The 24,858-nt window shown below is 38.7% G+C and overlaps 1 protein-coding gene across 4 annotated transcripts in view; it reads right to left on the bottom strand.

The window, feature by feature from the left end:
- The window catches only part of FAR2 (fatty acyl-CoA reductase 2), a 181,821-nt gene extending 159,852 nt beyond the window's left edge, over positions 1-21,969 (bottom strand). For 2 of the 4 annotated variants that reach the window (XM_079139386.1, XM_079139384.1), the window contains exon 1: positions 21,595-21,969. The gene's annotated coding sequence lies outside the window, so the exon portion shown is untranslated. Of the gene's footprint in view, positions 1-17,006; positions 17,141-20,831; positions 21,545-21,594 lie in introns of those variants that run through there. The other 2 variants (XM_079139388.1, XM_079139387.1) reach the window with 2 other exon arrangements.
- Positions 21,970-24,858: the final 2,889 nt, after the last annotated feature.

Here is a 24,858-nt window from a genome sequence, read left to right as displayed (position 1 = left end):
ATCCTTAGAAGGAAGAGTGAGCAGGAGGTATAGCAATACCAGACCTTCAACTATACTACAAAGCAATAGTAACAGAAACAGCATGGTATTGGCACCAAAATAGACAGGTAGATCAATGGTACAGATTAGAGGACATGGACAAAAATCCAAATAAATACAATTTTCTCATACTAGACAAAGGTGCCAAAAATATGCAATGGAGAAAAGATAGCCTCTTCAACAAATGGTGCTGGGAAAACTGGAAATCCATAGGCAACAGAATGAAACTAAACCACTATCTCTTGCCCTGCACAAAAACCAACTCAAAATGGATCAAGGACCTTGAAATCAGACCAGAGACCCTGCAGATTATAGAAGAAAAAGTAGGTCCAAATCTTCAACTTGTTGGCTTAGGATCAGACTTCCTTAACAGGACTCCCATAGCACAAGAAATAAAAGCAAGAATCAATAACTGGGATAGAGTCAAACTAAATAGCTTTCTCTCAGCAAAGGAAACTATCAGCCATGTGAAGAGAGAGCCTACAGAGTGGGAGAATATCTTTGCCACTCATACTTCAGATAGAGCACTAATTTCAAGAATCTATAAAGAACTCAAAAAACTCTACACCAAGAATTCAAATAACCCAATCAACAAATGGGCTAAGGATATGAACAGATGCTTCACAGAAGAAGATCTACAAGCAATCAACAAACATATGAAAAAAATGTTAAACATCTTTAGTAATAAGAGAAATGCAAATCAAAACTACACTAAGATTCCATCTCACCCCAATTAGAATGGCGATTATCAAGAATACAAGTAACAACAGGTGTTGGAGAGGATGTGGGGAAAAGGTACACTCATACATTGCTGGTGGGGATGCAAATTAGTGCAGCCACTCTGGAAAGCAATGTGGAGATTCCTCAGAAAACTTGGAATGGACCCACCATTTGACCCAGCTATCCCACTCCTTGGCCTATACCCAAAGGACTTAAAATCAACCTACTACAGATATATAGCCACATCAATGTTCATAGCTGCTCAATTCACAATAGCCAGATTGTGGAACCAAACTTGATGCCCTTCAATTGATGAATGGATAAAGAAACTGTGATTTATATAAATATAAATATATATATATACCACGTTTATATACTGGAATATTATTTATATATATAAAATGGAATATTATATATATTATATATAATGGAATATTACTCAACCATAAAAAATAATAAAATTATGGCGTTTGCAGGCAAATGGATGAAATTGGAGAATATCATGCTAAGTGAGATAAGCCAATCTCAAAAAACCAAAGGATGAATGATCTCGCTGATAAGTGGATGATGACACATAATGGGGGGTTGGTATGGGGGCAAGAATGTAGGAAAGAGGGATTGTATAGAGGGAAAAGAGGGGTGGGTGGGGTGGGGGGGAAATAAAAATGAATCAAAAACAAAAACAAAAAAAAAGAAAAGAAAATGCCTTTCACTGCTGCATCTGTGATACAAAAACTCTAGAACAGTCCTTTCTGTATCAGCCACAAGAAAATTGGTTGTATCCCAATTTTTAGCTGGAAAAATGCCATTGGGATAGTTCAGTTCTGCTGGCAGAGTTCTTAGTTAATCTTTTTGTCCACATTTTTCCACAGAAGCATTTGTACAGTAATATGTTCTAGTAAAGATGGGAACAGGAGGGAAGAGTATTCCTTTAAAAATCTCTAATGAAAACCTCAGTTACAGCCAGTTTTTATTTACTCTGTAAGATTATTTGAAATTTATATAGTAGGTCTCCACCTGTACTGCTACCCTGGGTCCAATCCAGCTGGTATAGATTAGAATAAGACTGATGGGATTCGGGTCAAGTGTCTGAATGCTTGGGTATTGGGTTCCAAGGCATTAAAATATCATCTCTGAAAGATTTGGCTCCATTTACTGTTGCATCATTCACAAACTCCCTTAGGCTCTTAACCTGGGTTATTTAAATTGATTGCACTTCAGAAATCTTTTTGGTTCTAGATAAGACTGATCATTGCTTCATTGTGTGAGACAAACACTGGAGTCCTTCAGTCTTAACCCAGTGGTAAGGATAGAAGGTCCGCATGGCTCAGTGAAATGTACTGGTAACTTATGAAAGAACTCTAATTTAATCTATATTTTCTGCCTTCTTTACAGCCAAACCTATCACTTTTTCTCAGAAAAAGTATCTGGGTGACTTACGTAAATCTTCTCTTTTTTATCATTTCTCTACTGCACCATCATGGCTAAAAGCCTGAGTGAACATAGCAGCTCAGGCAGAATCAAAACACTCAGGGGCACAGATAAAATGATTACAGATACTGATCAAGGGTAACCACATCTATGTTTTGTGTATATATATATATATATATATATTCATATAAAAGTTATACTATTTCATAGTACAATTTCCTCAGCTTTGATTGCAAGATACTGTATAATTTTGATCTTTTGTTCAAATATCATAATTGTTAATATAAGAATGAAAGTCTTAGCTCTAGTTCTTATTTCATTTTTTTCTAGATGACCTTTCAACAGGTTCATCTAAATTTTATTTTCTCTATGAAAATTAGCGGGTTTCCCCCCCACCCCCAAAGATCTTTTTCTTTTCCACCTTGAAAAAAAAATAATGCAAACTAAATAAAAGTATCCCAAATGTTGTCTCTGCCACTGGTAAATTACCTGTTTTCACTGTTCCCATTTAAACTCAGCTGGAATTCCAATTGCTGGCTATCACAGGGCTTAGTGGCAGGCTGGTGCCCCTAATGACAGTGAAACACACCAGATTCAGTAAATTAACTAAGAAAAACAAATGTACACCTTGCTTTAGGAGACATAATTGCCTTTGCATTATTGAAAAACAAATATCTTTTATCTGTTAGGAATTAAGCTGTCTCTTTAAACCAAGATTGCTAAACATTTCCCCAAAACTCCCATCAGAGGAAAGAGCAATCTTATGGGCTTAAAATTAAAATTCAATAATGAAGAGCTTAAAAAACAACCTTTTGTGTTTAGCAATTTTGAAAACTTACATAATAGGTATTATAAAACCATAGGAGGACAATATTTGAAATTTCCATGCTTTAAAGTTTCATAAGCTGACATCACCTGGATTTTAAATTTTGGTATTTTGCTTTATTTTTTCAATTTTTATTCCAGCATTTTAATAAGATGAATACTAAATTACTATTATTTGCAGTTTGAATGTGTTTCTTCTGGTTTCTTCCTGAATCTATTCTTTAGAGACAGCTAAGATATGCACTAAAACAGCTTAGATACTAAGCTGGCCTGGTCCATCTGTAAATATGCTGCCTTCCACCCCCAGAAATGAGTTGACCAGAAACGCCATCAGAGCAAACTGACACCGTAACAGTAAAAGTCCCCTGTGTACCCTCGTAGTATCATAAATCTCAGTGATTTCTGCCAACAGAGGCAAGGGTTCATCTAATTGAACTCTTTCCTTTTACAAAGCAAGAACCAAAGTTCAGCAACTCCCAGTTGGCCTCTGGTTTCAAGCCAGTAAAAACTGAACAGGAAGGACCTCCCCTGGCATCTGTGGATCCTGTGTAAGGAAACGATCTGAATTGAAGTTGTGAGAACATGCACGTTAATTTTGATGATACTTTTTATTTGCATCACCTAAGAATTTCATATTAATAATGGATAACAAGGATTCTTTTCATAATTCCCATCACTATGCCTAAAATTCTTGTTTCTTGCACAAGATTTAACAGTGTTCTGATATCTCTAGTCTTTGATCAAAGCATGGAGTTATGGTCACATATGCATTTAAAGCAAACTTCCTTACTGAGTAAGTCAACATATGTCAACAAAGGAGAAAGTAACTAAGTAAAGCACCAAATCGTCAGAATAATTTACAAACTGTGTTTCAATTGTAGTATTTATATGACAACAATGTGTGCAGATGACTTAATCAAACAGCACTGTAAATTACCTCTGGAGACATTAAACCATAGAAGAGTGGTACAGGGTGATGTGGTAATAATAAAAGGCTAGAAAGATGTCAAAATAAGGATATGTGTAAGGAGCTCATTTATTTGTTAGTGAAATTAGATGTTTGAACCTATCCATGATCTGAAAGGAGTAGGCAGAAAAGAAGGGGAGAATAAAAACAAGTGAACTTAGGTTCTGAATATAATTTGTAGGAAAGATGAAGTGGTTAGCCTTGAACAGGAGAAGGTCATTTCATCCTCTAAGAAAGAAGGGCAAGAGGTGAAGGTGGGTGGGGAGGGAGCTAGAGCTTTAAGTTGGAGCAGAATCTGAGATACAGTTAATTTTACTTCTCTATTCTCTGTGGTATATGAAGCAAGATTGCAAGATGTCTGTTAAAGAGCAGGAGTAAAGGAATGGGTTCTGGAAAGGAATAAGTATTAGTAACAACTGTTCCAAAACCAACCAACCAAACAAACAAACAAACCATAGAAACCAGCAAAGAAACTGAAAGTACCAGAGTGTCCAGTTGAGGATAAAGATGGATTTGCGATGTCCCTATTTCATTCATATATTTACCTGGTTTTCTCCAGTAATACTTGACTGTCTATATGTGGTTGGAGCAGAGAAAATAGATTGTTGGCAAAATATGAATTTGGGGGTGGAGTGCAGCAAATGGAAGAGGGTAGAGAGTAGAGGCTGCTGGCAAGGTAGTTAAGCTAAGCTGCATGGAAAAGGAGCTTAGATCAGGAGGAAGTCCAGTGATGGTGGAGGGAAGAGAGAAAGGGAGGTGGGGAGTCAAATGAGTGAAGGTCTTGCTGAGTTGGATTAGGGGGAGAAAGAAACAGAGGGAGGTGGAAATAAAGATTGTCACTGTCAGATTTAGAGATTTCAGATATGGCAGTCTGGAGCAATGTGGAAACTCAAGGACTGAACTTAGAAGTAGATTTCTAAAAATAGGGTACTTTAGTGCTCAAAATGAAAGCTGACAAAGATGCAAGGTCAAGGCAGTAGAATGCTGAATGCTCACCCATGTGGACTTTGAAGTTAAGGCTGCTTGCAGAAGTTGGAAAGGAATGGACCTATGTGAGTCACATATTGATAAACATCAAGGAATGATCAGGAGGTGACAGGTAGCAGCAAATCAGATTTCCTTTTGGTAGGAAAGGTAGAACAACACCCAGCCCACCTCTTAGGGTTATTCTGGGACACATATAAAAGTTACACAAGGGGTGTAAAATATAATTTAAATGGGAATTATTATGTTTATATATAAACTTATATAGCTAGACATTAAAGCTTGCGCACACACATACACTCATAAGAACTTATCAATCTTATGGACTATTAGTATCACCACACTCAACATTAGCAACTCTCATATCAACAGCTTAAAGCATTTAATAAGCACATTTCAGTATTTTCTCACAAAAACCCTGGGAGGCAAATAGTATACATGCTATTAACCACAAATAAGAAAACTGGGGAACAGAGACATTTTAGTGATTTGGCTAAAGCCAGTGTCAAAACTTGAATTCTGAAGAAAGAAACTGCAGTCTTCTAACTGCCATACATGAAAAAGCTTTCTACCAGGTGCTCATTTGCTTCCTGGTTTTCCTATATAACAACATGTAGGATGTTGCACACCTGATAACTCGATTCTGTAGTTTTTCTTAACCATCACATATTAGAGTATTAGAAACTCAAAAAGTATTGACTTTGCAAGGAGATTCTAACCTCAGAGCTCATTTCTTCTTCAAGGCTCCCAGTGTTTACCCACTAGTACAGTTATTTTCCAAACTGTTTCTTAGTAATGCAAACTCATGATTCTGGTCCTAAAAAATTTATTCATTAAAAATAAATGTAGAATTGATTTTTAGGAAAATATGGCACCGCTTTTAATACAAACATGTCTACTGTATCCAAACAAAATGAGGGTGTTTTAATAACAAAAAATTTCTTCAGGCTACCTCTCAAAGGAGATTTTTGAGTTGAAAGTCTCTCAAGTTAAGCTTTAATAAGACTGTATTTTAATGTTATTGATTGCCTAGTGACTGTTTTTAACTCCATGGGCCTCAGTTTCTGCATTTGTGTAATATGTGATCTCCAGGACTGATGGGATACAGTTCTTGTAAAATGACTCAAACAGTACCTTTCACTTGTTAAATATTTACCCAGTAGTAAGGGCGATTTTAATCAGCTAAAACTTGTTATCCCACATTTCATCGTTAGACTACATCCTTCCTTTGTGTGAAATGTGTCACCAGGATGACACCAACGAGGGGAAATAGATTATTGCAACCCTCAGTTTGAAACCACAGTTTAACTTAGAAGATGTTCACAAACTAATGACTAAGATGTGGAGCAGCTAGGAAATGACCTCTTTAATGTTTAGCAAATTTACCTACATGAATAGTAAGAACTTGTGTCTCTCAAAAAAAACATCAAAAAAGAAAGTAAAAAGACAAATCACCCTAGGACATATATCATGACCCAGCAATGTGAATCAAGGTTAATACATATGTGACTGGGCAACAGCCAGGAAACAGTTTTGTAAGAAACTGCAGCAAGTACTCTTTTTAACTCTGACTCAGAAGAGGAATATTTTTAGTGTTCTTTTTCACTACTTCTCCAACATATCTCCATATCTCAGTTCATGCACAATTAGATTGTCATCACAAAAACACACTAATACCTGCTTTTAAGTCATGCAGCTAGAATATGGTTCCTCAAAAACTGTTCTGTTCTACTCCCAATTCATGGCTTAGAGCTGGAGTCCCTTTTACCTTTCTCTGTTTTCCCCTCTTCTAGGTCTCTACTCAAGACTCATATATCTCCTGCTCCTCTCCTCTCCCTACATGGCTAGCCAGAGTAACTGGAATGCCAAGGAGCCTTTAACAATGGATGGCTAGTTTGGTACTAATATCACACCATGGGGGACATAGAAATCAGGCCCTGTGAGGCCATTGGCTGAGTTGGGGACAGAAATGGTGGAGGAAAAAAGAAAAAGGAGAATTAGCTAGCTTCAATCCAGGATTTTGATGTTAAATTTCCCCTTAGAGCAGAAATTGATGCCTACCTAAGTGGAGGCACTGGAAACCAACAAAACGGCAGTGGGTTTCAGCAATGAAAGTGAACACAACTGTATCTTTATAAACTAATTGCCTAATCAAGGCCTCATGTCTGCCTGAACTGAAAAATGGAAAAGAGGCCTAAAAAGTCAATTCCTAATTGCACTTCCCAAATTATACCTGGTACAGTTTTCTTTAAAACATTCAAATGGCCTTAATAATGAGGGAAACACCTCCGTGGCCCTATATTATGTGTCAATCACTGTCCTAAGCAGGTGACATACATGAAATCATTAATTTCTCAGCACAACCCTTTTGAGAGTACCTATTATTAGGTTGGACCATATGAAATTGCCAACATTTAACTATTTTTTCCCTGTAAATGGTAACTGTGCCTGATTCAACCTGAATTTTTGTCTGCATGTTATAGATGAAAATTAGATGCAGAACACTTAAGCAACTTGATAGTAAGTGGAAATCTGGGGCCAGGTAATTGGGCTCCTGTTCCTATTGTTATTATTAACTATTGAAATATCTGCCTCTCTACCACACTGAATTAAAATGACAGAAACTGTTTCTTCAAACCTTAAAATGCCATTCATGAATCTGTTCTATCATTCTCAGTCTACACACATCACATTCTTCTTGATGCTCTGATTTCTTTTTTCTTTACTACTTTTTTTTTTTTTTAAACTGGGGATTGAACCCAGGGGTCACATCCACATACCACTGAGTCATATCCCTAGCCTGTTTTGTATTTTATTTTGAAAGACAGAGTGTTGCTAAGTTGCTTTGCACCTGGCTGAATTTCTGAGGCTGGCCTTGAACTTGGAATCCTCCTGTCTCAGTCTCCTGAGCTGCTGGAGTTACAGATGTGTACCACCATGCCTGGTCAGACTTTCCTATTTCTTTAGAAATGATATCACTGCTCACTCACTTACTCAGCTGGAAAACTCAGAATTGACTCTGATTTCCTCTCTATTTCTCTATGACCAGAATTCAAATAATGTCTATTAAATCTATCTCCGCAGGAGCTGTAGAAACAAAGGACTTAAGAAAAGAAAGAAACTTTAGATATAATGTACCAATGGTCCCTGATTTATGATGGTTCTACTTATGACATTTCAACTTTCCAAAGGTGTGAAAGTGATAAGCACTGAGTAGAAACCATATTTCAGATTTTGAATTTTGAACTTTTCCTAGTCCAGTAATTCATACACAACATTGGGCTTTCATGCTGAAAGCTCGCAGTTGGCCATGCAACCACAAGGGTAAACAACACATGCTCTACAGTGTACTGTGTTGCTAAGCTACAATGTTCATTGGTGAGGTGTATTAAATGCATATTTGCCTTACAGTATTTTATTGGTACATAACCCCACTGGAAGGTAAGGAGGATCTGTAGTTGTTTATCTAATGTAGACATAGTCACCGAGTGGGTTGGTAGCAGAATAAGGACGAGAGCTATACTGGCATTGCTCTACATTCTCCCTCAGCTGTACTAGACCTCTCTTGTTGGATTAGTGCCATAAATAATACCTCTCTCAAGAACTCCAGGATCAACTGTAATTCTCTAACTCTCACATATGGCAATAGTTCAACTCATTGAATGCTTTACTCTGTACCAACCACTCTTTTAAGTAAAAAGAAAGTCAACCTAATACTTTTATGGCATTTACTATCATGAACCCCATTTTGCAAACCAAGGAAAAAGAAATTAGGAAATTAGGTTTTAGGAAACTAAGGAAAAGAGAAATTAAAGCGATTCGCCTACAAAGCCACATCCTGTAGACTAGCTCTAAAAGCCATGCCCTAGACCACCCTGTCATATATCCTTCATCCCCCACTACCCTTCATTGGGCAAAACTCAGACTTCCATCCTTTGGAAAGTGATTCCTAATTCTCCCCTCACTCTGAGCTGAGTTGAAAATCCTTCCCACCTGGGACCCTTGCTCATATCATGTTTATATAGTTGACTACTCATTTGTCTGTTTACTCCACTGGATTGCAAACACTGTGGGGACAATGACTATTCTGCTCTTTCTAATGTTCATAGGATTTGATACAATAACTGATACAGTGATCCCTGAACAAAAAATCTCTGAATGGTCTTCCCCACTAACCTTCCTACATTCAGTCTCTCCTCATTCATTCCATTTATTTTCCATCTTAAAGTAAGCTTGGGAAACTACTAAGCAGTTTAATGTTTTACCACAGTGGAGACAGGTCAGTCCTTCATTTGCCTTCATTAATAACCAGGATAAGGCTTTTTACTGCAGTTCCACAAATGTCTGGACATGAACTTTTCACACTATTAACAGTGATTTTTTTCACCCACAATCACTAAATCTAGAATCAAATTTGTTTTACATTTTATACGAAGATTTTTTTTAGAGTTGAATAATTCCATGAAGATGCATTCATTTCTTTACTTAACCTCTTTAGATCAGAAATTAAGTTTCTGTAAGAAAGTGAAAGAAGTATTTGGCCTTAGCAGTGATGATTCTAGATCATTCATAGCTAAAATGTGCTTTAGAATCTATTATAGTGAAATATGCTTTAAATGAATTTATGTTTAAATGTGCTGGTTGTAACTGAAGTGTCCAGACTGCTACTGTGGCCTCTGATTTAAAGTCATATGCAGGGTACTAATAAATGATGTTAAGTTAGATGGATATTCGGGTGGAAAAGTATACTTTCATATTTCACATCATATAAAAAAGTAATTCTGCATGGAGCAGATCTTAGTGTGAAAAGCAAAACAATATTTTCTGAAAGAAAATATCTTTCTGATCTGTGAGTAGAAAACAAAACAAAACAAAACCCACAAACCATAGAAGAATGATACTAAGAAATTGGACTGTATCAAAACTAAGAATTTATGTTCATTGAAGAAAAAAGAGTGAAAAGGCAAACCATAGATTGGAGAAGACATTCACAAAACATATCCAGTAAAGGAATTAAATCCAGCATAAACATCCCACACATCTTTATGAAAAGGTAAATTTTTCAATCAACAAATGGGCAAAACCTAGGGCATTTCTCTTGTGAAGTGTCGGATAGCCACATGAAATCAATAAACGCATGAAACAGTGCTCAGCTTTTCAGTGACTAGAGAAACAAGTAAATCCATTGTCATATAACTTACTCTCTCACCAACATGGCTAAAACCAAAATGACAGAAAATATGAAGCACTGTCAAGAATGCAGAAAGAGGGACCACTGTTATTGGGAGTATAAACTAAACAATCACTTTGGACAACTCTTTGGCAAATTTTATTAAAACTGTCTACACAAAGTAATCTCTCACCTGGGTATACCAAACAGAAATGTGTACATATGTTCAACACAAGATATTTACAAGAATGTTCTTAGCAGCACTGTTCCTCAGAAACCCACTATGGAATCTGCCCAAGTCCTCCTCAATTTTAGAACAGATCAAGTATGGTTTATCTACCCTATGAAAGACTATAATGAGAAGGAATAATCTACAAATACCATAACAGTGTGGATGAATCTTACAGCACAATGTTAAGCAAAGAAATAAGACACAAAAGGATGCAAACTACATAGTTTTATTAATTTTAAAAAAACTCCCAAAGCTGACAAAGCTACTCCATATTTTTGTCTGGTTAATCCATGAGTTAGAAGTTAAGAAGTGGTTACTTTGAGGAGCAATAATGACTGGCCAGGAGTGTGAAGGGGATTATAGGTGCTGATATTTTTGTTTAGACTTGGAAGCTAGAACCTGAGAGGTACTTAAATATGTTAACAATATGGTACTTATGATATATTCACTATTCCACAGGTATGTTGTACCTAATAAAATAATGAAAAGCACATGGCAATGAAACTTGGTGGAGTCAATAGCCATTACCTATGCTTATTATTAACCCACACCTAAAATGTATGTCAGTTTTGGTTTCTTGAGTACACAGAAAGTACTTTGTTTCATCAAATATTCCACTGTGATAAATGAAGGAATCAAGTATCAGTTTCCTGGGTTGAATTGTGTCTCCCATCTATATCCTTATTTTGAAGTCCTAAATCCCAGGAACTTAGAAGAATCTTATTTGTAGATATGATGATTGCAGAAATAATTAGTGAAGATGAGATTACACTGGAATCAGGTGGGTCCTTCACCCAACATGACAGATATTCTTACAAAATGAGGAAGTCTGTACACAGAGATATGCATAGAGGGAAGATAAGATGATGTGAAGACACAGGGAGAACACAGCCATCTGCAAGCCAAGAAAGGGAGGTCTGGAACAGAGCCTTCCCTCTCAGCTCCAGAAGGAATCAATCCTGCTGATATCTTGATCTCAGATTCCCAGCCTCTAGAACTATGAGACACCATGTTTCTGTGTTTAAATCACCTTGTTTGTGGTGCTTTGTTACAGCAGCCCTAGCAAATAAATACACTGGAATAATGGAAAGATTAGTAAGTTGCTTATGGACACCCACCCAGGTAGCAGGAAGGGAAGCGGTGCTGATGGCTCCTCTTCCTTGGAACACTCACTCCTCATACTTGACCACCATTAGCACCTCATGCACTTGGCAAGGCTACTCTAGGGAGTGGGGGCAATGGAAGCTCATGCAGGGTAATGACAAGACCTTTTCTCTGTTTTGGAACAATGTAATATTATGAATCATGTGCTACATTGAGATGCCATATAAAATTCAAGCATCCCAAGTGGCCTCAGAGAGAAATTCTCAGAATTTCCTGACCTGGAGGTGGCCAGGATCTGAAGTACTTAAAAGAATTGAATTGGTCCACTTGATCATACACGAAGCAGCTGTTCCCATCTTGTTTTGGTCATGACCTCTGTGAGATTCTATTAAAAGTTATATATCTTCTTATCAGACAAATGTTCATATCATCCTGATTTTTAAGGCAGAGAATGTTTCTTAGCTTGCTTCCAGAAATAAAGAGGGATGGCTGAATCCAATGGGGTTCCCCTTGTCACCTCAGAGGAAGTTGGTTTCATTAGATCTCATGCCAAGGCTCAAAGGTACCACTGTGGAAAGTTTGTGACTTCCCAACATGGGTTATTTTTGCTCTTTCCCTCTCGTATTTACCATAGCAATTAGAAGATAATTAGAACAGAAGAGATGTGTGCCTATCTTTAGAGATAGAAAGGAAGGGGAAAGCTGAAGGATACAAGTTTTATGCATCCAGATTTGGGGAAAGACGAGACTTGGGAGAGAGTGAGTAACTGAGAGGAGAGGGCACAGGCTTTGTGGTAGGTAAAAACCAAAACCAAAAAACATTTCTTTCTTAGAAAGAATGCTCATTGTCTTTCATGTGGGATTTCCAATATTTCATTTATACTCCCCTTTCCAACATACCCTTATCAGTGTTAACTGCTAGGAGTATGGGCAGTTATGTCATTGATTAGGTCTGGTTAGTAGGGGAAAGACGGTAAAGATATATAGCCTTTTATCTGCTTACACTGGGGTATGTTACTGAAAGATTTCATAACTCCTAAGTTATAAGTTGTCAGATATGCTCAAAAAGTACAGGGTGCTCATGCTTGAGTATGGGTACTATAACTTGTTCACCATTATATTTGCAAAGCTAAACCATCTCTCTGGCATGTAGTAAATACTCAGTAAATAGTATGAGTGAACAACTGAATGAGTGGGATGGTATTGTCATGACATTTGTAGTCAGAAATTTGGATATTAGTCTAGATGGAACCATTAAATGTGTGTGATGAGTCATTTCATCTTTGGGACTGACTTTCCTATTTCACAAGATGAAGAAATGGGATCAAATATAGATATGATACTCAAACGTTCTACAGTTTAGAATATACCCAGTAAAACAAGCTCTTTGCAGTCACTGCTATGTATTATGGACAAGATGGTGTGATACATTCCAACATATAGGAAGTCTAGGAGTTCAGGGAAGTCTAATTTGGAAAAAAATTTTTTTTTTGTTCTGTCCTAAAAGAATCTGAGACCTAAATTTACCTAAAGTGCAATCCCGTGATCATCAATGCACTCAGCAGCACTTGCATAACCACTGCCTCGGGCAGGACTGGACCAAAATAGTAGGAGAAAAAGAAGGGAAAGACAGTGTCACAATCCTACAAAGGAGAGAGTTTTGACAAGTACAAGTTGCTGAAAAAGAAGCAAACTGCTCCTTTAGTTGAGAGAAATTAGCATTCTCAAGCCATCAAAGATTCCTGCAGCTTTGGGAACAGTCCCATTAGAGGATCCCAATGCTCTGAAGCTCTTTGGTAAGAAAACAAATGTCCATCTTTGAGATTATGTGCTTATCTTCAGGACAGAGTGTAAACAAAACACAACAGAACTAAGACTGAACTCACAAGGAGGGAACAGAGTAGGATGGAAATGAAAATAAACTGACATAAAGTTGACTTATTACTATTACTAATATTGTTTTATTAATATTTACCAGGACCAAAGTATTAATTTAAATGGACTATTTCCTCTTAAGAGGAATAGCTTTAGATGAATAGCTCTGTTTCACTAAATTAATATGATTCAACTTTAAGATGCTATTATTACTGGCTAAAACCACACTGTTACTGTTCACAAACCTTTTAGTATTAAATATCCTTTCTTGAAACTCATAAGCAAAAATCTTGAATATATGTACACATGGAATTATTACAGATTATTTTATTCAGTCTATCAACTTCCGGAAGATTCCTTTGACTTCTTGATAGTATTGTGCATCAGTGGATCTAATTCTGCTTGAAATGCTTAAATGGTTTTAAATACATTGGGACCAGACACATAAAAATGATCTTCCTAACTTCCAAGGATCCAACTCTCAAGGATTCCTGGATTTTCTGCTCACTTTTGTGGACTGTGTCCTCTCAATGACCTGTGATAAAAAGTGCATTATTTTAAAAAGTGACCTAAAATGTGGGGCATTTTCAAAATGACTTTTTCTCATTTTTTGGCTCAGGCAATATTTTTCTTGCCTCCTGTGGACATCTTGTTATTCACCAGTGAATGTTACTGACCTAACAACTCCTCAACTGAGGTGGAAGGATGGAAAAGAGGATTGGAGAGGCCCTATTTTTGGATGTGCTACCTAAATTCCCAGGGAGGGCTTACTTTTCCTTTTCTCCCTTCAAGAGTGTGCTTTGCTCTTTGGGGACCAGATCTGGAGAAACCTGGGAAGTTAAGTGCCTTAAAAACAAAATAATAGGACATCCAAAAACCATAGGGGAACATTTTATCAACTGTAGCTTGAAAATACTTTTGCTGAACTGAAGAGGTAAAGGACACAAACTTTTAAATAAAACATGAAATAACAATGAACAAACATTATTCTTAGTGTCTGGCAATTATAGTAAGTCTACTTTCCCCCCCACACTTAGTCACATTATTGGCTACACAAAGCAATATATAATTGTCTTTGCTTTAAGACAGGTGTAGAATAAGTTGGAAAAATGTCTATTAAATGAAGATCTCACCTGAAATCAGTTCTTTATTTAAAGCTAGGTTTCTCATTATGAAGTAAATCTCCTAATCAATACTGTTGGTAATGAGCCCCATATTCCATACTGCTTGATCCCATAGAACATCCTGATCTGGTAAGATTTCATGAGAAATGATGAAACCATTTAGTGATGGAACTAAATGCCAGGTCTCAAGTATCTCTTTTCTAAGTCCCATGGACCCAAATTTTGTACCTATGTTATGCTGTGAAATAACTGCGGATCCTCACACTAAAGATTCTGATCCAGTAGATATGGGGTGATGACAAAGAGGTGTATTTCTGTCACTCAAAATAAAGACTGTCACCTCTGAACCATCACTCTTCACAAAATGTGTTAATAAAAAAAAAATAGATTTGCCTCATTATTGAAGTAAAAATAAGAGGTGAATACTCATAGGAAATCCATGCTCAGAGGAAGACAATTTCAATAGCTGAGTAATATTAAGGTTAATTGCCTCCTCTACCTCTTGAGGCTTTGGTATATTTATCTGAATGCTCATTGTTTATAGATGAGTTCAAGTGTTTGAATAGTTTAAAAGCTCTCACTTTGAAGACTATTTTCTGCTCTTAATATTGCATGTAACCATTAGCTACACTAGTCATCTGCAAAGAAAAAAAAGGCCTTGTTCAGATTCTAATAAACATATTTGAGGAGCTACTAGGAAATCAGCTCGCTTATTTATATTTCTATCTCATAATATATAAGACAAGTAAAAAGCAAAACAATTAATATTACCTGTGGCTGGTGAGTTAATAACCTAGAGTAGGAGTTGGTGACACATTTCCTTTAAAGGGGGGCATGGCAAATCTATAACCTGTGAAGGTCACAGTTATTCATTGGTTAGAGCACTAAGGCAGCCACAGACAATATGATACCTAGTGAATGACACTGGCTGATTTCCAATAAAACTTTACTTTAGACTCTGAAATCTGAATTTCACATAATTTACCCTTGCCACAGAACAATATTCTTTGTATTTTTTCAACTGTTTAAAATATAAGAACCATTTTTAGTTCAAAGGATATGGAAAAAATCAGGTGCTAGATCTGACCCTCAGGTGGTATTTGTCAATCTCTGGGGTAGAATGCTGAGTAGGTGAAACTACATTCAGATCCACAGCTGTGTGAGACTGTTTCTTCTGTTATGCTCTGTTACATCATTCTTTGGTCACAGGCTGCAGTACTAACTCCAGTTCACCACCAGACAAATGCATAGGGAACAAGGAATGTGAATGGGTAAGATACACAGGAGAATCATTGCTCCTACAAACTCCCCACAGAGTCCCTGTGTTGCCTTGCAGGGGTTGGATTACATGCGTGCAATAAAGCCCCAAACATGAGAACATGAACATGGAACACGAGAGGCCCTGGAACTCTCTACTGTCTATGTTTTGTTTTTCTCACCTGGTAAATCCTGGTTTGACAGAATGCACCTCAGCAAGGTCCTACACAGTCTTACCAGGAAAGTAAGAACTTAAACCAGTTTGGTTTAAATCAGACTACAGATCTTGCCTTGGAATATCTCTTATCCATACAGCAGGACTGTTTTCATCATCAAGCTAATGTCTACAAGCAGAGTCAATTTGGTTCTCCTACTTTTTCCAACTAAGTAGCACTAAGAGATAAGAGAAGCTTATGGCTAATAGAGAGCTGTGGATGTTAAAAAGTTTAATCTATTAATATAGGACAGCATTTCCCAAAGGATGTCATGCTAAATGCCAACTGTTAGATGTTCTGCCAGAAAAAAAGGCATTTCAAGGTCTAATAAGTTTAGGATATGTGACATAAAATATCCCTCCTTTTTTGATGATTCTTAATGTGCATTAGTATATTAAAGGCTCTGAGGATTCCTGCAATAAAACTGCCTAATAGGTTAAAGCAAGTGTTTTTCAAAATTAATTCTTCTTTTTTCTTAACTGTTATTAATATCCCAGAAAAAACTAATGATCCGCAAACTACATTCTGGGAAATACTGCTGTAGACAAAGAAGAAGGAGGGAGAGGTTTTAAGTAGGAAAGTGAATTATGTTCTAGAACAATCCTTTTGGGGAAGATCATATCTTCCCCCCTAGTTTTTGCCTGTTTAGGAAACTGTACTCTATTTAACCCACATGATCGACTCAGAAAAACAGGAGCTCTATCTGTAGAGGTGACAATCTTTTTAAAAAAGTAAATCAAGCCATCATGGGTTTAAAATGATTCAAACAGTACAGAGGACAGTATGAAAAGCAAATGTTTTCTCACTCCTAGCCCAACGGCCAGTACACTTTCCAGAGGGATCACTTTCTGCTTTATTTTTCAGTTCATCTCATGGCAACTCTAAATCACATGCATGCAAGCTTACTGTTTTAAATTTAAATGTTAAGTAGTATATAGTGAAGGAATTCATTCTCACACTTCTTCCATCCTTGCCCAGCTCCCACATCCAACCTGTCACCCACTGCACCAATCCTACTTTGAAATTCCATCTCAAGTCCCCGCACTTCTAGGGCCCTTGCTTACCAGTGGACTCTCCTGTACCCTGTCCTAATTGGTCTTCCTACTTCCAATCCTTTCTCCGTCCAGTCCATTCTCCTTATTGACTCCAAATAGGTTTCCTTAAAATATAATTTAGGACAGTCTCTGGATTAAAAGTCTTCAAGGCTTAGCACTAAGATGAAATTAAAAATGTTGAAGACCTGTGGAGTTGTGTGTGACTCACATTCTCCCCAGCTCCCCACATTCCCATGTGGCAGCTCAGACACTCTCCAGCACATGTGTGCTTTCTTTGTCCCTTGAACACTTTAGTCTTTTTTCTCCCTTGGGCATCCCCATCTGCTACTTCCTCTGTCCAGATGCTTCTCTTTCTCTCCCTCTCTCTGTCTCTTGAGTCAACCCTGTGCTTCTTTCTAATCTCTCTGTGCAAAGAACCCTTTCCAGAGTGCTGAATCTGCATCAGTACCCATTTTTTGTCCACACTACTTCTCACAATTTGTCGCTGGACATTTATTTTGTAAATGTCTGTAAATTCCAAAAGGGAACTTACATCTGCTTTGGTCAACACTAAATGTGGGAAAACTGCCACGGTGTCTGGTCACAGAATGGCTTTAAAAATGTATGATATGAATGAAGGCAGCTGGTAGGGATTTTTATTAGTTTTATGTCCTGACGTCTCCTTATACGCAACTCTAGAACCATCTGGATTTTTCTTTTTTACAAACTTATCATCCAAAAGTTTCATTTGTTCATCTCTGTTAGGACCGGAACTTTAACAGTCATCTCTTATACCTTTCCCTTTAGGCCTTTCTCAGCATTTCAGTGTATTTTATTCTCTTCTTGGAAATCGGTTGCACTTATTTTCTGCAACATTCAGTTGGTGCCTAATCTTCTCTTTCCCGGAAATACTTCATTTGCTGTTGTTAATTAAAATACCTTATATTTGCCTTTTTTGTCTTGCTAATGATGTCACAAGTTTTTTGCATTCAGGACTTGGTATGTACTATACTGATGTACCAGGCGTGCCCCTACCCAGAGTGAGTGCATGCAAGAAGTCATTGCCATTCACCACTCTTAGTGGCCCTATTTTGAGACCTTGGTATGGGAGTTTGATCCATTTCCTTCTACTCTGTTTTCTTCAAGAGTTCTGAGTGCTTTGCCATCAGAAAGGAAAGGAAAGGTGGGATACAGAAAAATTCTGACATCAAAGAGAAGGGCTCAAGGGAGGAGAGTGGGCACAGTAAACTGGCCTGAGTTTTCTTGGTTCCTCTTTAGCAGGCACCAGAGATAAGGAGATAAAGGCAATTTGGTAAGGGAGAAGGGGACTTCATTGATTAAACAAGTCCTAGAATTTTTAAGAGGGTGTCTCCATCAAGATTTTGAAGATATTGTATTTTTAGAATCAAATGAAACACAGAAGACTACTTCCTAAAGAAGATTTCAATTACTGACTCACTTTCTCATTATTCAATTTGTGGATGATTTAGATCCAAACATTAATGTAATTCAGGAACTCTTTGGGATCCAAGAAGTTATTGTTTACTTTTAGTTTCCAGTTCCAATCTTGTACAAATAATAATATTTAAGGAATATTTAAAATAGATACTTTTTTGTTTTATTTTCTTTTTAACAAAATAGAGGGTTATGAATGTTTTGCAATGCTTTTATGTATATATTATTTCTATTAGTCTTTAAAACAATCCTGTATACTGAATAGTATGGTACTGAATGGTTAATGTTATTACCATTTTATACATGATAGGTCTGACAAAAAATATTTGTAACTTATTAAAGGTTATAAAAAGAATTAGTGATAGAGCCGGGACATGAGCCTGTGTATCTTGTAATACAAATTAAGAATAATTTCTGGTATGCTGTACTCTAAAACCTTTATAAGGTACTTAACCTATCTTCCTAAAGCTACTTCTGAAAAATGGAGTAGAAAGGTTAAGCCTATGACAATGCCATCTTTGTTAGCGTGACACTATTTGACATCAGTAGATATTTTTATAATTGCTATATTTTTACCTAGAGATAACACATCAACACATCCACCTCTAAGACAAAGAGAATATATTGTCTGTTGTCTTTATTTTGTCAATGGGGAAACTGAGATAAAGAGAAGCTTCATGACATGTCTGAGAACATCTAAGCAAGCAGTGGTTAAATTTCAGATTTGTGGTGGTGAAGTCACCTTAAAAGTGGAACTGCTATAAGACGATGATGTTATTTAGTAAGTTCTGGAATGGGGTTGTCAACCTGGGTTCAGGGCATAATATGCCGGACCCAGTGCAAAATGAAAAATTTAAGAGCCAATTGTTTGAAAAATAAGACAGCAGACAGTGGCAGCAAAACATTAAACAGAATGCCCTCTTAAGTGGAGGGCTCTATACAACTACAGGTTGCACTTCCACAAAGCTGGCCTTGTTTGGAGTCCTTAGACATCTAGAATGTGAATGTTTGAACATTAGAAGGTTGTGAACTTCGGAAAGTGTAAGCAGAATTCTATTAATGTGCATGTGTTTGTTTTTTATATTCCATTTTTAACAGATAATCATCTTAACTTTTACTTAACCAAAGTAAGCTTTAAGAACATTTCTTCAAGAATAATGTATGCTCCTACAGAGCCCACAATGTCAGAATATATTGGCAGGTACAAGCATGTGGTGGCTCTGGGCATGATCCTCCATGAGAATATATTTGTGAGTGAGTTTTCACGAACACATGAGAGTTAATACAAAAACAAGCAATTTTAAGGCTAACTGGATATTGCACTCAAGAAGGCATCTTCTGGAAGGCAATGGTGAGATGGGATGGTCCAGATGAACATAGTCTTGATATATCTCAGTGATACCCACAGATAAGCTATTTATTTTTTGGCCCTTAAAGAAAGCTTCTCCATCTTCTGAGGCTGGGTTACATTTAGCTTCCTTTAAGGGAAAATATATTATCACATTACTTTTTCCAGTGATGCTAGGACTTACCAAATCGTGGTGATTCTTTCGAACCAAATATCAGAAATCTGAGTAAGGTAGGAATTTGTCAACAAAACTGTTGCAGAAGATGCCCTCAGAAATGGGAAAGACCCCTGGGCTAGGGTCATGGCTCAGTGGTAGAGCCCTGTCTAGCACTTGTGAAGTACTATGTTCGATCCTCAGCACAGCATAAAAAATATTTAAAAACTGAAGGTATTTTTAAAAAAGAAAAAAAAACCAATGGGAAAGACCTGAATTCTTAGAAATACTACAAATAAAATGTCAGGGCACTTGAGTCTTTGCCAGTTAAAACTTCTTGGCCATGTCTAGAAACCCCACATTCAAATATCCCTAGAAGTTTGCTAGGATGCCTCTCTTGTATTTTGGCAGCCTGCCTTACATTTTTATTTAGTTCCTTTGTCCTACTTTATAGCTTTTGTACTAAATATGCCCCTTAGTCAAATCTCCAACTCATGTAAATGGAGATATAGAGAGGAGTAATTGAAACCACAGGGTAATTCTCAAATTTCCATTTGCACAGTGTCAAACTTCTCTGGACACAGCATCTAAACAGCAGAAAAACGCCATCCACTTGAGGTTTTCTAGTCACTTTGCTATCCCCACTGTCCTTATTCATGCACATGACATAACCAATTGCCAAAATCTTGCAGATCCAGCCATAACCTTGGTTGCTCACACTAGGTAACTCATCCATGGCAGGAAAAAAAAAAAAAAAAAAAAAGTTGATAATCCTACCTGCCAGGAGAAGTGACAAGGTAAGGGTGCTGACAGGAAGGACACATTCCTATGATTTCTAGAATAAGGCTGGACAGGAACTGTATCTAATTGTTCCCAATTGCCCCTCGGGTAGTCTTACTCTTTGAGGGGCGGTGAGCAGCCTTCCGGAAAGCCATCTACTACAGTTGGAGTCTTCAGGCACCTGCTCCCCTCCTCTCTCTCTGATGACCCCATCGCAGGAAGAGGTCAAAAACTTCCAACAGCCACAGACCTCACTTCACGGACCCCTCGCCTTTCAGCCTCGGGTTAGTGACCCCCGTGAGTCCTGAGTAGGAGGGTCCGAACGTGCGCAGCGTGGGGTGGGGCCAGGGGCTAGTGAGGACGCGCTTCTGGGCCAGGACAGCACGCCCCGCGGTCCCGGAGCGGAGAGGGGACCGGCTGCAGGCGCCGCTCGACACGTGGCCCCAGAATTTGCGCGCTCTCTCCAGGAACGGCGCCAGGGGCCAAGGAGGCCTACGTGGGACCCATTCCGACGCGCCTCTCCTTTGGTCCCTAGCCACCACAGTGAGGTCCTCCACGTTAACCTTTTCTGGCCCTTCCAGGCTCGTCGCCGTTACTGCCCCCTGCGCACCCTACCTTGGCGCGCTTGCCAAAGCCAAACGTGCCTACAGGACGAGTGGCGACTGGGGCGCGGCTGGGGGCCGCTTTAGGGGTCAGAGCCGCTGCAAATGCCTCTCTCTTCCCACCTGGCTTCACGCCCACCCTCCCGAGGTCCCGCAGGGATCCGCCCCTCCCGGCGAACCCAGCCGAGCCCTCCCTCCCAGGAGGGCCACCCCCAGCCCGGTCTTTGCCTTCGGAGCGCGTGGGCTCTGCGAGCCGAGGGGCAGGGGACCCTGGAATACCTGCTCCTCCAGCACGGGAGTGGGTTTCAACTAGTGGTCCGCTAAATCCCGGTCCTTCCCCAAGGCTACGGGAAGTACTCCAGCCACAAGGAAACTGCTCTGGTCTTTCGGCTCCCAAACGTGACACTGTATATATCCGGCTCGGAGACTGGGTGTGGGGCGGGAGGAAACCACCCTCCCTCCGACCTTCCCTGTCGTCGTTGGGCGCAGAGCCGCAGGCAGCCTCTGCCCGGGGCGGGAGGAGGGCTAGGGGCCGCGAGGGCCCTACAGGCCTCCGGACGGCAGCATCTTGGTCAGGGCGGCTGTGCACGCAGGCCCGCCCCGTAGCCTCCATTCATAGAGCACCAAGCCGATCCACTCGCTATTACTCCCGGGGTTTTGTGTGGGTTTCCCCCCACCACTCATTTTTCTTTCTTTCTTTTTCTTTTTCTTTTTTTTTTTTTTTTTTTTTACTTGGTGGGTGAGGGGAAAGTTAGCTGGAAAGGCGCCCCTTCCTGGTCGGGAAAAAGGGAGTTCCCATGCCTTGAAAGAGAAAGATTGGGGCGGGGGGAAGGGGTAGAGAAGAGAAGGGTGGGTGGTTCTGGTCTGAAAGCTTGGAGGACAAACCATTCCCCACCCCCTTAGCAGAGAAGGCAGCCACAGATCCCAGTTTTCCCTGCCCCTCTTCCTCGCACACCCGGTGGAAGGATGCTCTTGTATCTACTCCAGACGCTGCGGAGGCGCCCTGCGATGACCGACAAGCTTTTTAAACACCCAGGGGCGGGAAGGTGGGGGGTGATGGGGAGGACGGGAGGCAAGGTTTACTCATACTCTGGGTTTGGAGAGCAGAAATCAGGTTCTGCTTGCTTTTGGTGAGGGTGGGATGGGTTTGTGGACAGGAGACTAGAAAGGATCACCATGCTGGCTGCAGGAACAGCAGCCGGCCAGCTGTGCTCAGCAGCACTTCTCCGGATTTAAAAAAATAAAACAAACAAAAATTTTTTCTTAGCCTATTAGCTTTTTAAAAATTTGGTCATTGTTAAATCCTAAGCAGAAATACTGGAGCTGTCAAGAAAGACTTGTAGAGGGATGGACTGACACAGGAGTGGAGCCCTTACCCTCAACCAGGAAGTGCTGAAAAATGGCCAACGCCCATATTAATTCCCTAGACAATGTGGAAGGTAAATCTCTAAATAAATATGCCGTGTTAAGAAAAACGAAAAGAGAATATTGCCCTGTTTTTATGATTTTCATTACAACACCCAGCATGCAATGAGTAAATTTTGATTCATGAAGGTTAGCAATATTGAAATGAGCAACTTCATACATTAAAAAACACAATGATCTTAAATTGTCTGCTACTGTTAAACAACGTGTCACCTAAAGACATTGTGGCTCATTCCCTCTGGTGACTACCTGAAAACAAGAGAGAGAAAAATTAGGACCAAATAAACGTACTCATTGTTACCTCTCTGTCCCCCAAGAATAAATCTGAAGGTGTCCCCAAAACGTGACAGTCCTTGAAATGATACTGTCAAATGCTGGTGAGAAAACATAGAAACCACTTATGCATAGCAGATGTAAGGTAAATAGTTGCAATTCTTTGGAAAGCAATTTAGCAATGTGTTTACTTTTTGTTGTTCTAGACCTTGTGATAAAGGATTTCCATTTCTTAGAATGTATCCAAAGGAAATGTACAAAATGAGAAATGACTTATGGACAGAGTTACATATTTGTTACAGCTATTTATAATATAGAAAATAAAAAGCATACTTTCAGTAAATTATTCAGAGGTAAAATGCAACATTATTACATATTACAGAATCATAATTTGAGTATCACCATTTAAAATGATATTCATAAATGTATCTATGTCAAGTTGCAAGAGCCACCATAACAAAAGTACACAAACTGGGTGACTTACACAAAAGATATTATTTCACTGGTCTGGAGGCTGGAAGTCTAAGATCTAGTTGCCTTCAGAGTCAGTTCCTTAGGAGGACTGTGAGGGAGAATATGTTTCATGCTTCCAGCCTACTTCTGGTGGTTTCCTTGCCATCTTTAGTGCTTCCTTGTTTGTAGAAGCAGAACCCTAGACTGTGCCTCCAAATGGCATTCTCCTTGTTATCATATCTGTGTTCGAATTTTCCCTCTTCATAAGGATATCACTTGTATTGATTCAGTCAAGTGACCTTATTTTAATTTAATTACATTTGCAACAACCCTATTTCCAAATAAGATCATCATTCTATGTTAGTAGGGCTTAGGACTTCAACATATGAAAATACAGGGGAGGAGGGGAGCATGAGTCAACCTATGATAGATAATAAAAAAGGAGGCAGGTTGAATGGAGGCCCTGAAAAGATATGTTCTAATGCAAATCTCTGCCACCCATGAATGGAACTGAATTTGGAGAAAACAAGCCTCTGCATATGTAATTAAATTAAAGATCTTGAGATGAGATCATCCTGGGTCATACAGGAAGACCCTAAATCTAATGGCAAATACAATTATAGGAGAAAGGTAGAAGGAGATCTGAGAAATACACACCTTGGAGAAGGTGATGTGAGACCAAGACAGAGACTGGAGTGAAATGGGACACCAAAAAAAAAAAAAAAAAAAAGCCAACAGCTTGGAAGAGTCAAAGAAGGTTCTCCCATGGCCTCTGAGGGTAGCATTTCTGACTTCTAATCTCCTGAGCTGTGAGATTGTAAATTTCTGTTGTTCAAGTCATTCCATTTCTGGTAAATTTATGGAGCCATCGGAAATGAATACAGGTAACTTGTCTGGAGTAGAATTCTGTGTATTCACTCTTTTTTGAAGAAGAGTTGTGTGGCTTAAGACCATTTCAAGTAGTTAGTTTAATAGAGTTCTCTTAACATTCTTAATCTACTTTTGAAGGGATGAGCAGAGGACCTGCCAACAATTTAATCATCTTGCAAACCACATTTTCCAATGAACCAAATGCAGCTAACGTAACGCAAAGGTGCTGATCCTGTTGCAACAACTTCTATTATTCTGGGTCCTCATACATGGTGTGTATGCAACTATCACTGATTCAAATTCAGCTTCATGTTGGTTTGATTAGAGGTCAGTTTCCAAGAATTTACCTTAAAACCATTGCTACTGACAGTCAATGTGGAGAAATAGATTATTGCAATAACCTGTACTTTCAAAGTCTTTCTTCACTTACCCTTGCTCAATGGCTAACCATTCCCTTCAATCCCATAAAACAAACCTTTCTTTGTATATCTGCCTGGGAGTTCTTATTTAATATATGTAATA

Source organism: Sciurus vulgaris, assembly GCF_902686455.1.
Source record: "Sciurus vulgaris genome assembly, chromosome: 5".
Lineage (NCBI taxonomy): Eukaryota > Metazoa > Chordata > Mammalia > Rodentia > Sciuridae > Sciurus > Sciurus vulgaris.
The sequence above is the reverse complement of the archived record's forward strand: the minus strand, read 5'-3'. Positions and strand labels throughout refer to the sequence as shown.